The sequence below is a fragment of the Lonchura striata genome, chromosome 1 (genome assembly GCF_046129695.1).
Source record: "Lonchura striata isolate bLonStr1 chromosome 1, bLonStr1.mat, whole genome shotgun sequence".
Lineage (NCBI taxonomy): Eukaryota > Metazoa > Chordata > Aves > Passeriformes > Estrildidae > Lonchura > Lonchura striata.
The window spans coordinates 99,765,580-99,778,389 of record NC_134603.1 but is presented as its reverse complement, the minus strand read 5'-3'; the positions used below and the strand labels follow the sequence as shown (position 1 = coordinate 99,778,389).

General features: G+C 35.2%; 1 protein-coding gene across 1 annotated transcript in view; it reads right to left on the bottom strand.

Annotated features, from left to right (window-relative positions):
• Nucleotides 1-8,392, bottom strand: part of CDH9 (cadherin 9) — a 95,493-nt gene extending 87,101 nt beyond the window's left edge. The window contains exon 1 of the mRNA XM_021552327.3: nt 8,062-8,392. The gene's annotated coding sequence lies outside the window, so the exon portion shown is untranslated. The remainder of the gene's footprint in view (nt 1-8,061) is intronic.
• Between the last annotated feature and the right edge of the window lie 4,418 nt (nt 8,393-12,810).

Genomic DNA, 12,810 nt, shown 5'->3' with positions numbered 1-12,810 from the left:
AGAAAAGTTCAAGGCCTGGTCTTTGAGCAACCTGGAGGAAGGTGCCCCTGCCCATGGCAGGAGGGTTGAAATTTGAAGTTCCTTTCTAACCCAAACCATTCTATAATTCTGGAATGACGGTATAGACAAAGTGGATGTTTTTCTGTGTTTTTCTGATATTTACCACTCTAGGGGTGGTATTATAGAGTAAAAACTGGACCTGAAAGACCTTCTTAATTCAGCACATAAGGATATTGCTTTAGCTGTTAATAATTAGATAATATAGCTCTGGAAATCTTACAATGCAAGTATATGCATGACTTTCATAGCAGACATGTTGTGTGCATAAAAAAAATTAAAAATTAAAAGTCTACACATTAGAGCTATATTTACACAGACATTTGTAAGTATATATGTAGATATATAGAGACTTATAAGTATATCTAGATCCCTAGATCTTTTAATCTAACCTCTGTCTCTCATGACAAAACTACAGCAACACAGATGCAGATATAGATTCATATATACACAAATACATGTAAGTCTTCACCACAGGCAATGGAATTTCATGATTTTTAAAATTTTCTACTAAACCCACAGGTTGACTAGCATGAAGTTTAATTAGTGCTAATTAACTAGAGGTGAAGAAAGCAGAAAATTAATGTGACTCATTTATTTTTCCATTCTACCACAATGTCCCCTCATTTATGTTCCTCTAAAGTATCTATTTTTTTCAGTTTTCATTTTCAGTCTGAAAAATTATTGATTCTGATACTATTTGTGAAGAAATGACATAAACTACAACAATCATTTTGGTCCTATTTTTATTGTAGCTACCCACAGTATTGCATTTTAAATTATCTCAAAATAAGTAATCCAGAAATGTTTATGCTGTGTCAGCTTTTGAATCCATTCTTCTAGGAGAGGAAGCCTTCCTTCCTTCCTTCCTTCCTTCCTTCCTTCCTTCCTTCCTTCCTTGCTTCCTTCCTTCCTTCCTCCCTCCCATCTTTTTCTTCCTTCTCCGGAGAACTAGAGATGCTTTCAACCAGGTTGGCAAGGTTTTTTCTAGTAGCTCTAGACATGTTTTTAACAATTACCCTAGGTTACTCAATGCATGTTTCTGCCCCGCATTTTTATTATTTGAGGCCCCCACATGTAAATCTTAGAAAAGTTCTCAGTCAGATGCCTAAGACAAAGCTACTGTTTCAAACTGCCCATACTGTTTCATTTGCAGAAAAATATCACTTTATCTTGAGTTTATATAATAATGCCAGTTAAAAAATAGTAAATACTTTTTAAATACAAGCTGAGATTAATTTTAAGTCATGAGACCAGGAACTTGAATCCTGTACTAGTTAATCATTAAGACTAATTTTAGTTCTAATCAACAGTCAAACTATGAATATGTTCTATTCCTAGTATGATACACACACCAGTAGCACATGCACACAGACCAGTACATGAACTACACAGGAACCATTTGTTCTTGTATGCAATTGTTAGCAAATCTTCAGCTGTATATTCCTTTGAAATCAGCATTTAAGTATTGCTAGACATTACATAGTATATCTCTTGAGTAATCAAGGGAACCACGGTCCTACGTCTCAATATAACAGTGCAGGTCTCTATGTAATCATATTACTGCTTTGCAAACATAAAGTAATTAAAAAACTATTCAGTGTGTAGGCTTTTGGTTTTGGAGTGCTATGAACAATAATCTCAACACATTTGAGGTAGAAAAACCATAGAGGGCCTTTGTGTGTTTGAGAAGTGTATTCTTTGCATCAATATTTTTTTTTCTGTATCCTGTATTTTCTAAATGATGTGGATCTCAGTTGTAGGGATGTGTTAGGAAAATTTGTTTGGAAATGTAAGTGTGAATTTCCTAAGCATAAATTCAAATGGCAAATAAATTATTAGAGTATCATTGTCAGAAGCGCTAAATCTTTCATTCTACCACTGCTCACATTTACGTTTTTGAATGTGCAACACTAGGCATGTTCCTAAATCATTATCTCAGAGTCAACCTTTCAGTATGGATAAGCATCTTTTATTTTTTTTTTTTTTGGCAAAAACTTCAGTCTGGGGTGCAGTCTAGCAACTTCCTAATTCACTCCCCCTTTTTGAGCTAAATGGTGGTTTTTTCCCTTTCCTGAATGAAATCTTCAGGGAAAGATTCTCAACAAGTAGATTTTTTTGGCCAGTGATAGCTGAGAGCAGTTATGAAACTTCTTGAGGAACATTTTGAGAGTTCCTTTTCTTTAATTGCCTTTAAAAGAGATTATAGGTACATTAAACACAACACATTTTTTATTTGAAAGTTGTTTTCCTTACTGCAGGGATGGTTTGATACCATGAGTAGATTTTTGAAGAAGACAATAACTGGAAGAGCAGGCAGTACCAGAAGCTTGTGACAAATGTAATAAAAATATCACTAAATCAGTACTTCAGCCAATGTATATGTTTTCAGCCTTGATGCTACTACAAGTATTACTACCACTAACCAAAGAGCAATTACATTCAGCCTTGTTCTATCTCTATGAAGGAACTGGAAGAAATCAATTTCATTTAAAACACAAAGGATTTTACTTATTATCTTACTCTAGAAAAGATGTAAATCCAACCAGATAGCTGTCTTGACTAGGAAAGAAGTCATATATAACACAAATTTGAAACCATTAAGAGCAAGATCAAGCTCAAGTGCAGGAAATCCATGGATTGCAGATAACAGGAAGGAATAAAGAGACTACATTTTTTTTTTACATTGAAATCCATTTTTCCTATGAGTCTGAATTCTAATTAGTGATGAAATTACCTTTTATATCTGGAAAACAAATGTAAGGATTACTGCAAATCTTCCAGGAAATGGGAAAATATTTTCTGTAATTTATTTTTATGTTTACTCTGAGGAAAGTAGAATTTTTTTTTTTTTTTTTTTATCAGATAGAATCATTATAAGAACACAGATTCAGCACTCATTTTTACTTGGGGTAAGGGAAATGCACAAAAGTAATTTCACTGGTTTCAGTGGGACCAGTCTTATTGCAAAATGTTACCCAGTCTGAATACAGGTTCTGGAATGCAGCACAAGCACAAACAGCTCTCCTGACAAATAGTTTAAACAACTACAAGAATTTCCTTTTGAAATAAGTATGTTTTCCTTATTTTTTTTTTTACTTTTGCTACACAGGCAAAATGATTTCCATGAGATTACCCGTAACCAGCATTTCTGACTTAAGAATAAAGAAAATTTTTCCAATAGCATGCCACTAAAAAGCTTGATATTTAAATCCACTAGTATGGAATATAATGACAAAAAAAATGCAAACCATGTGAAAGTATTGTAATAAACAACAAAGTAAGAAGAAAAATTCAGCCATAATACAGCACTATAAACTTAAGCAAACCCATTGTAATATATTGCTTTCTACAAATATTGTGGGTTTTTTTCTCTAGCATTTGCATGAGTTATGCTTGGGTTTATGTCTCTAGATGTATGTATACGTGTATGAAGGTGTATGTATTTGTATAGATATAAAAGAGTTCTGTTCATAAACTGGGGCTATTTTTATCTGTTCAAATCAGATTTGATTAGATTACTGAAACCTTCAAATCATAAAGAACTTATAACTATTAGATTTTAAAATGCTAAATTTCACTTGTTCTGTGTCTATTTTTCTTTCAAAACAGAAGTAATGGGATTAACTTCACACTTATGCCCAACTCAGCCCATTTTTGCTTTGCCTCTTCATCTCCTTAGGAGCAAATATTGAATGATGGAGTACAAAGGAAATAAAATCCAATTATTTTAGTAAGATCTTAAGCTGAGTTTTTTTAGATCATTATATTTTTAAATTTCCTTTATTGAACACTTTTTATACAACTTGGTGTTTTATTGAATTTTTTTTAAAACATGTTGAAGTATAAATGTCAACCACTGATTGGTTGTGCACCACTGATTATCAATATAATAGATTTTTTTTTTGAAAGTAATGGTTAAATATAATTATGCCTGTATATATTGCCAGAAGACTTATATACATCATTAATTGACTTCAATTGAACTACTAAAATATGCAAATTCAGATACTCTCTTTCTGAAAGCTGTTGTGTAATTTGTTTAAAACTATGGGAGGGCCTACTGTTTCCATCCCCAAATACAAATGCATTATCCACAATTTTTTTCCATTGCACAGAATCTCTTCTTGGGTGTAACAAATGCTTTAGGAGATCTTTCTCAACATTCTTATATACAATGGCAAAATGTCAGTATTTTTTAGAAAGTGGAATCCTTTAGAACCAACATGCATGGCCCAAAATTGCCATATCATTACAATCAGAATTTCCATGAAGGTGGTCTTTCTCTCAAATACAGCCTTTGAGGACAATGCAACCTGAAGACCATCTAGCATCTATAAAATTTGTGCTTGCCTAAACCTTGACATTTCCTTATCAGGAGATAATATGAAAACTATGTTTTTCTGAGATAGGGAAAGATAATCTAAAGTGATGCTGTCTTGATATTGCTATTACACATACTGCTAAAAGGTGTGAAACTTGATTGTAGAAGTTTGCATTTTACTAGAAAAGGAATGCACTGGACACCGCTTAAAGCATTCCATTTTGTAGTTGCAGAAATACATTTTTCTGAGAAACATTTGTGGCTATTGATGCTGTTATTTAAGTATTCAAGAATTTTTTTTTTTTTTTTTTTAACATTGATATAATCATACAGAGCAATTAGACTACTGTGAAAGTGGAGGCCACATTTTATCTCTGACATGGAGCTACTCTGTAACAGAGACCAAGTCAAGTCTCTGTGTGGCACTGTGTGTGTATGGGATACACTGTGTGCGTATTGGGGCAACAATGACACCCGTGTCCTTTTGTAATCTTCCCAAGATTGCAGAAGAGACATTATAAACAATATACTTTACTTCCTGACATTACTATAATAAAATTACATACTCTGTATTAAAAAATCATTTTTTCTAAAATATTTTGAGCCTTCTTCTGAGCTGCAGTGTGCATCCAGTATTTTTCCCTTTTCATGAAGCTAGTAACGTTTTCCCAGAAGTAACCAAGTCTCATTTTTGCTAGGATTTTGTGCTGCAGACACAGTATGATTTGATCAAGGTATGCCTCTCCTGTTCAGTCATGCTCACCAAGTAGTCCTCAATGCCACTGGGGTATTTTTTATCAGGATCAGTCACTGCAAGTCAGGAAAATAACTTGCTTTTTACCATTCCCATAGCTTCATTTTTACCATTTACAATATCTTATGTGTTTAAAAGGCAAGAAGCGAAATCACTCTGACTGCTTTTGCAAAAATTTATTTTGTTCATTTCCTTTTGCTTTATTTTCCCTCTCCTCCTACCACCTTTAGCAAAATTTTGGATTTATTCCTATAAATTATTTTCTTAAACTCTCTTATTCACATAGAGAATGCAGGCAGCTTTTACTTGTGCATCTCTATTCATGTTAAAATAGTGCTTCTCCAGATAGCATTTGAATATAACACCTGCTGCAAGCCTTAAAAAATTCTGAAGGCATTCTGATATGTGTGGGAGATGCATTTTTCTCTAGGTTTTTGCTCCAGTTACCTTCTGGAGTTAAGTAGCTCAGACTGCATGAAAGAAACACATACATTTATATATCACTATTGTCTTGTAGTCTAGCTTGCACACCCCAGTTTTCATATACATCTCCTGAACAAACTCATCCTCTGAGAAAATTTTAAGTCCTGTTACTTTCTGGCTCTGCTTCTCAAACGCTTCTGCCAGTAGATTCCCTGCAACCCATGTTGTGCAGATTCAGAAACCATGGACTGATGCCAGAGATAAGTGAATGTCAGAATTAAGTTGTAAGGTCCTTTCAGCAGCGTTGTGGGTGATGACATTTAAACTAGTGGATTTCAGTTATTACATTTTGTTTGGTGGATAGATCAGGGAGTGAAATCATCGTTATTGGCTGATCTCATGATGAGAGGGAGTCTCTGCCCGTACCATGCAACTGCTGCTGAAATCAGCATCCTTGTGGAGCAACAGCCAGGTGAGAGAAGACCAAAAATCCCTGTACATGGGCTGCTGTCTGGAGAGGAAGACAACCTTTTCAGAATGGTAACTTCTGCAGAAAAGCATGAAAATTCTGAAAGCTTCAAGCAATTTTAACATGGAGCTGTACAAAACATACGTCAAAGATGTTTGCCCCCACATTTTCTCTACAAATTGCATCACCAAACTTCTTTTTGTGTTTAGGTGAGATGTACCAGTTACACACAAAGCATAACATTCTACAATAATGGCTATAAGTAAATGTCTGAAATTAAAAATTCTACTTAGTTCACACAATAAACACATGAAGAACTTTGATTCTAGAATCCACTCAATCAAGTTTAAAAAGACTTGGCAACTCTTTTAGGTACAAGTAGTAGTAGTACTGATACAGTTACATTTATCCATTTAAAATTGTTTACCAACTTAGAAAAGCCTAAACCAAGAATTATTTATTTCACATACCTTTGATTGTATAATGTTTTATATTTGTGTTATTACAAAATCACACTAGCTGTAAACATATTTAATTTTCTCTTGTATTTACATTATTACACAGTGAAATACAAATGACAGGACAATATATTTTGTCTGTCAGATTGACATATAGATAGCAATATGCCTTTTTTAGCATTTAACATAATTCACTAATAAATGTCTTAATAGTCATAGACAAATTATAACACAAGTCTTCCAAATAATTAATTTATTCACTCAGTTTTTGGAATAAAATTATCATTTTGGATATGGAGAATTACTTGGAGACAATTATTTTTAAAGATATGTCATTAGCAATTCGTATCACTATTACCAATATTATTAAACAAACCTTTTGATCTCATCTCCAAAACTAGTGCAAGTATTACACTTGCCTTTTTATCCATTTTTATCTTTAGCATGAGTAGCTAGTGTAGTACTGAGCAATGAACTATAATCCTGCTGTGGTTTCAGTAAAATATTAAGTTTTATCACTTTAATCCCTTTAATCAGAACAAGACTCATATATTGGTTGTAAATTTTTCTACTGAAAATGGAAAGTATTTTAAGAAAATACTATTCTATTTTCTGAACTATGACTTAAGTCTTGTGACAAGGTCTGCTGTATGCTTATTGCCTTACAACAGCAAGGGATATCAATTTCCTTCTAATTCATATACATCATTCTTTCTTTGAAGCTCATACAGTGAAATTGAATGGATGTGACAGCATGTTTCTTGCATGTAAACAGGCAATTGTTTTCTGCTGGTTATTTTAGAGTCAAGTGGTCAGTATGACCTTTTATGCTTTCTGCCTTGCTTTCTGTGGGACTCTCTGAATATATATATTAAGCTGACAAAGTAGTTTAGAAGGACTTCTGGAAAGCATTATTGTACTTTAAGCCTGTTGACTTTGACTTTCTGCTACAGATATCCAAAGAGACATCTCCCTCATCTCTCAATATTTCTGAACCCAGAGCTGCACTTCCCCCTGTAACACATATAAAAAAATACCACCAATTTCGCTACTTTCAGTAAAGAAAATCAAAAAAGCATTAGTACTTCATTCTTAGTAAAGACCTCCTATTTTTTCATCCTTCTTAACCAGAGTTGTTTTTATTAGATTTATTGACAAACACATATGTAGAAAAAAAAAAAAAAAAAAAGAGAACAGGAGTAGCGTCTATCTGGACAGGTGAAAAAGCATCCTACATGAAAGTTAGGCTATATTGTTACTCCTATATGGCAGGAAAAACTGAATAATATCTAACAGTATTGCCAGAGAGCATGTGCATTATTAATATTTTAATGCACACAAGTATTTATCACATATACAGTATCAGAAGTTTGGGTTTCAGCAATTTAATGGGTTGGGGTTTTTTTGAACCCTGTAAGAAAAATATCCCCAAAGTATCCTGCTGACACTGCCCCTCCACTCCCCCTTCCCTAAAAAGTATCTGTAAGGCATCTCCAACGTTTTAGACACTCCTAAAGAAAGCGTCTGCTCTTGTGCTGTCGGCAGTTTTGATGCTACAGAAAGTTGATGTACTCACCCAGGCTGTCTGTGCGAGCCCGGCTCTGTCCGTGCAGCGCTGCCTCTCCGCCTGCCTCCTGCCTTCTGCGCGGCACCGCGTCTCCAGCGCGGAACGCTGGAGCCTCACCAGGGCTCCCTCTCTCCCGGCATCACTTTTAAGTCAGGCAGGCAGCGAGCAGAAGCCAAAGGGACTCTCAGTCTGATTGGTTTCCATTCAGCGCCCCTGATTAATAAGAAACGTCCCTTGCAAGGAGATGCTGCTGCTGATAGAGCCGCAGTGCTCAGCGTGAGAAGGTTTGGGGCTGGGGGGGGGGGACAGCACGGCGGCTTTGCCAGCCAAACAGTGATTTGCAACAGAATGCAGTGGGAGGGTTCAGAGAGGAGGGCTTTGTTAAGGACCCTCTTATTAACTGAGGTTTAAATACAGAGACTCACGTTACCAGCTCAGTTTGGTCGGTTTTAATAGCAGGGGTAAAGGTATACCCTAACATGTGAATTATATGGAAAAAACCAAATTACTCTAAATATCTATACTAGCAACACAGTGTCATTGGTGTGCAATACACACTGGAGAATGTAAAATTATCCTCTAATGCTACTACGGTGACAAATGATTTTAAGGTGAAAGAAAGCAAGGTGTGTGTGCTCAATAGGTTTACAGCTCTAGTGTCACTTACAGCTATTGATAATGATGGGCTTGTCACTGTACCTGAAAGTGAACATAATATGAAGTTGCAAGGGTTGTTTTGGGAATTGTGACTAATAATGTTCAAGTCATTCACAGAAATAAATACTTTTGCCAGCAACAATAATGAATTTCCTGGTTTCTGGGGCAGCCTGTTTGAGTACAAGTAATCACTGCTCACTACTATGACACCAGATATTCAATATTGCAGAATATTGTGGTTTGCTTGAGCTATCATTTTCTATTAAAGCACAACATTGTTTACTAAAATAAGAACACTGACTATGCTAAGTTATTTTTTTTTTTCTATTTGTGCTTTTTTTCTGGATTCCTGGTGCTAAGTCAATGACATAAGTTAAACATTTGTGATGGAACTTCTAGAAAATGGTCGCCATTACTTTCTGTACTGACAAACCCTGATGACAGCTATTGTGAGCACCAATAGAATAGCAGGAAATGCTGCAAGGTGTAGTTGTCTTGTAGCATAATTAATTTAGTACCAATACTTTCTTTCTTAGAAAGATGAATAGTGAGTCTAGTTTGTAGTTATGAAATTTTATTAGGGCTGTGCTTTCAGTAGTTGGGGTGAAAAAAGATATAGGTTTAATCTGGTGCTGAAACTGTATTATAACAAAAAGATTCACATCAAATAGCCAGGTGAGAAATCTGAGGGGTTTTTTAGCTTTAGTACTATCATTGATGAGCTCACCAGACTCACATTCACAGCGCACTGCACCTAGTGAGAACTAATTTACCATTAGGTCCCATTTGAAATTATTAAGGTATTGATGAAATTCACAGACACCAGTCAGAGCTTTTCCATCAAATTAAGTGGCAATTAAATTGGGGTCTGAACAAACTAGGTCTTCTCCGAATGCTACATATCCATGAAAGCAACATTTGCATACATGGTACAGAGTGCAGAATTGGGTCTAATATTGAAATACCAGAAAGCTAAATCCAGATCCAGAACAAAATCAATTACTATAGTTCAGGTAAAACACAACACATAAAGCAAAGTTCTAATTAGTATTTTCATTCCACAGTGGGTTCACTTCAGCAAGGGAACTACTGGGAAAAAATACTTAGCATCATTTTTGCCCCAGTAAATATGGGAGTCTAAAAAGAAAAGCTCTTGACAAGTATATATTTCTGATGTCTTAAGGTCCCAGTGCAGATTTAAATCTTGCAGATCCTAAAAGTTATTTTCTTAATAGGAAGATGTCTGGATGATAAAAAGGCATGAGTAATGGGTCTACTTTTTTTTCATTGTGCTGACTTTTTTCACTCTTTTGGCTTCTGTTCGGGAACATTGTGGCTACTCTAATCAATATTAGGAGACCATCCAGGTATGAAGGAATTCCTGAAACTGCAAAGATGAACAAAGTATCTTTTCATAATATTTTCTTGAGCTTATTCAGTGGCATATGGGGAACTGGCCCCTGTTTAAAGGTGGGCATAACTCTGCTCAATACTAGTCATAGAACTCTCAGATAAATGGAAATTACTCCATTTGATGTTGATGTCATCTACAAGTTTGTAGTAAAACACAAAATTTTATTTATATTAGACAACCTAAATCCTGCTCTCTCATATCTCTTTCTCATTGTTTTGTATACAGCACAGTAACTACTATAGGGAGGAAATATTGAAATTATATGCTATACATTTACATTAAAAAAGGAGCATTTCTAATGCAAATAGTGTTGCATGATGGGGATAAAAAGTTTTGCAATATACACTGCAAGTGGAATATGTATCAAAAGTAGGCCAAAAAGGAAAAAAAAGTGTAGGTGTGACAGCAAATAGGGAGAGATGGGTGGAAATCTAAGGCTGTGCTCTAACATGCAGAAGGCTACTCCATATAGGGGAGGAATACAAATTTCTCCTTCTGAAAAAGAGTGGGCAGTGGAAAAAGATGGAAAAGCAGAAAGTGCACCAAAAGGAAAAGGCAGGAATGCTTGTACTGCAAGACAGGCTGTACTTCAGTTTCATATTTTATGAAGTCTCTTGGAGTCAGGTCTCTTTTCACCCCTATTTGTCTTTCCTTCTTTACCTTCACAAAGATTTGTCTGCTAGCATCCATGGGAAGTAGGAAGCAGTGATTACATACCTAATCTTCATTGAAATTCTAAACATTTCCTTGTTTCACAGAGGCTAAGATCACTCAGAAGTGCACACGGAGTTGGGCTGGTTGCCATGTTAAATCATTCTGAGTTCAATCACTTTTCCCCATAAGTTTTTCTTTTCCTGACATATTTACACTTAACTTGTTTAAAAAGAACTAAATGCAAATAAAACGTCAGAAGGGGAAAGTAATGATCTATTTTTATCACTAAGTTTTTCCATCTATATGTAGTCAGAATATGATGTCTAGGTCTGCTGGTGGGACTGCTATTTCATCTCTTCTGATACTTCTGACAAGCCAAGGCAGACACAAGTTTTCACAAATCTCTGTTCCCACATGTCCTAGGATCTGTAAGGAAAACCTGGCCTGCAGTTTGGCAGTAAAAACTTCTCTTAATTATACCACTTCAATATGAGTTTTTTCCATTGATAGAAATCTTAGATATGTATTTAATCTTTCTCAAATAAGAGACTATGTGATGTCAAAAAAGAACAGTGCTGAATAAAATAGAACAATCAAGAAACATATAGACAAATAAAGGCTTCCAGAGATTCATAAGAATAACACCAACAGTTTTGTAACTTCAGCTCTGCTAATTTTCACCAGAGAATTTAAGACTATGAAACATAAAGAAACTGGATTGAATAATTACCACTAGTTGAAAAGCTAAACTTAAAAAATCTCTATTTTCAATTAGTCAATCAATTCAGAAGAATGCTATTAGCTTCCTTTTCTGATTTTCTCCCAGCTTTCTGCTATTTTTCCATGAAAGTCTTTAAATGATCCATTTGTTAAAAAAAACGATCCAGTGTATGACTTAAAAAGATTGTAGGAACATTACTGTGTGAGTCAACATAGACAGGCAGCTGGAACAACCAGAATGACAGCTGAAATACAAAGAGTAAATTTATTTCTTTGCTTAGTAACTAGATGATCCTGAATCACCTGGATGGGGACATCCAAGTGGGAACGCAGACACCATCATGCTCAGTTCATCTTAATGAACAGTGAACCTGTTTGCACACATTTATCAAGGGCCTGTGCATGTGTGGTTTACCACCATGCTGAGGTCTCCTCAGCTTTAATCTTCTCTCTCTCAAGACAGGAACTCAAGAATGTCTGTGAGAGTGCCTTTGAGTCTCTCAAAACTCCTACATCATCTCCACACAGAGATTCTTCTCAAAACAGACAGAGGACAAACAGCAGTAGGCGTAATATGTGAAGTTTCCCACACTGTTATTCTCTAGGCTTTGGCATTCCCATTTGCAAGGTCACTTGAGCAAAACTACCATCCTCCTCACCATTCTTCTGCTTTTACAATTTCCTCCCAACTATTGCTAAATCAGACCTGACAAGAATGAGATTTTGGCTTCCCCCAGCCTATGTATATAATAGCCAAAGGATAGAACATAAGAGAGAGAATAATTTTCTCAATTTACAATAATTGAGACTCTTTCTTTGATAAAATTATGCAAGGAACAACCATAAGACACAGGGTGTCTTATTTAAAGGGGAGTTATATTTCTGTGTATGACTTCAAGTTCCCAAAAAAGACATGAGAGGAGGGAAGGCATGTATGTGGGAAGGAACCCATAGCCAGCCCAAAACATGGTAAGAACAATTACACATTGATAAACTCTGAGCTGTTTTTAAAAAATAAGAAGTTAAAACATATGTATAAAACAATCCAGTGTCGCACAGGTCATTGGATTAGGCTAAGATATCTCCAGGGTTACTTGTGCTTCTGATTTGAGAAACAGAGTACTAAAAGCTTTAGTTAAGAACATGTGCAATAAGCAGTTGTATAGCCTAATAAGTATATTCTCTTTGCAGGATTTTAAGGTAAATTAAATCCCCAAATTTGATTCTTTTTCCCCTAGCTTTTTAAAAACCCAATAATTTGTTTAGATAGTTGGCACAAAATGATTGGATTTATTTGCCATGCAGATGCATAT